Source organism: Octodon degus, unplaced genomic scaffold (genome assembly GCF_000260255.1).
Source record: "Octodon degus isolate 3935 unplaced genomic scaffold, OctDeg1.0 scaffold00288, whole genome shotgun sequence".
NCBI classification, from domain to species: domain Eukaryota; kingdom Metazoa; phylum Chordata; class Mammalia; order Rodentia; family Octodontidae; genus Octodon; species Octodon degus.
In genome coordinates this window covers 2,098,341-2,099,931 of record NW_004524864.1, presented here as the reverse complement: position 1 = coordinate 2,099,931, position 1,591 = coordinate 2,098,341, and the positions used below count along the sequence as shown (strand labels likewise).

General features: G+C 38.0%; 2 long non-coding RNA genes across 3 annotated transcripts in view; one reads left to right on the top strand and one right to left on the bottom strand.

Annotated features, from left to right (window-relative positions):
* The window catches only part of LOC111814307, a 22,796-nt gene extending 21,917 nt beyond the window's left edge, over positions 1-879 (bottom strand). The window contains exon 1 of the long non-coding RNA XR_002819329.1: positions 414-879. This is a non-coding gene — a long non-coding RNA (uncharacterized LOC111814307). The remainder of the gene's footprint in view (positions 1-413) is intronic.
* Positions 1-1,591, top strand: part of LOC111814306 — a 58,939-nt gene that overhangs the window by 29,261 nt on the left and 28,087 nt on the right. The window contains exon 5 of one of the 2 annotated variants that reach the window (XR_002819326.1): positions 891-1,080. The exons of the other annotated variant lie outside the window; for it this stretch is intronic. This is a non-coding gene — a long non-coding RNA (uncharacterized LOC111814306). Of the gene's footprint in view, positions 1-890; positions 1,081-1,591 lie in introns of those variants that run through there. 2 annotated transcript variants of the gene reach the window in all.

Sequence of the window (1,591 nt, the reverse complement as noted above, 5' to 3'; positions counted from 1 at the left end):
CCTGCTCTGAATGGCATGAGCAATGGAAGAATCAGGTATTACCTGTCCCCTTGACTTAGGTGCTAGTGTAGGTAAGACTACAGAAATTGGGTTTATGAGTGTATGGTGTATTATTTGAATTTTGAGAAAAGAGAATGAATATAACAAAAAAGAAAATGAATCAAAATAAACAAAAATCCCTCCAGTATATTTACATAAGCTAAGGTGCAGAGCTCTTAACTTGAAGGATTCCAACGGGATTTGGGAATAAAGAGGACCAAGAACTGGGTGTTAATTTAGAGAAGAAAGATCCTGGACTCACAAGTCAGGGCAAGAATATATATAGGAAAGCAAGGTACACTCATCCTGAAATCCAAACCACAAGAGCATAGGCTGAAGAAAGCCAACTATTGGACAGAGGGAGTCACACTCACTTTCAAAATGAATCCACCAGGCAATAGCTGGTTTTTTTTGGAATTTCTTGGGATCGGGGCTGGCATTTTCCCCTTTCCAACACAAGCAGTTACCCATTAGGTCTGATTTCAAGACCAATAGGGCAGTTGGAGTGTATTCTATAGTAGCCTGGTAACCAGGAGCCAATCAGAAAAGAGTTCCATCCGCATGCCCCCCAACTGTCACTTAGGCTCTTCATTTAAAAAATACCATGTCCCAGCAGGGACTGCCCTCTCCCTCCCCACCTCAGTTCTAGGATGTGTGTTTTTTTTCATGTGTTGCCTGGAGTTTCTCTGGGTTTTGTAGTTATACAAGTATTCTGGGCCAAGAGATTTACCAGAAAGCTTCAGTTAGTAATGGGTTGGTTCCACAGATGAATCTCCTAGTCAGAGTCATATAGCTTTTGTTTTCTCAAGGAATTTCATATATTCAAATTGTTGATTGTTTTTGCCCCTCAGTTCTCCTTGACTCTCTGTCAAGCAAGTATTCATTTACGCCTTCTACTTGGAACCCTGGTCATACTCTCAACAACCATTTCCTGCTTTGGATTCTGGGCACCAAATCCCCACTTCATGGCAAGAAGAAATTTGCCCCCCATCTCTATCCAACATTTATTTTCTTGCCTCAGTTTGTCCCTTCCACACAAATTCTAGATTTTTTTGTTTTGCTAACAAGTCATAAATTATAAGTTTCTCTTATAAAATTGATGTATCATAAAATGAAGCTCCAAGGCCCTGATCTGATAAGTTAACATTTTACAAGTACTGTGTTCATTCTGCTCTTCTAACAGACATACTCGTGTAATCATCACATATAATTTGATCTGACATTTGATAGATTTTATAGCATACTGAAATGCAGTATTACTTTATCATGGTAACATGCCACTCAGGGTGATTCTAGACTAATATGTAGTTTTATTAACTCATTGCTTCATTACTACCTTCCATTCTTCATTCATATATTCATTAATAGTGGGATTCAAACTGAGGACCTTGTGCTTTCCTGGCAGGTGTTATACTAGTGAGCTCTATCTTTCAACCTTATGTGAATTTTCTTTTTTTTTTTTTCAAAGTTTTATTGATAAACAGATAGCAATGAGACAGTTTCAAATCAAATCGGAAGTACAGTTTCAACAAATAATACACTGCATATATTC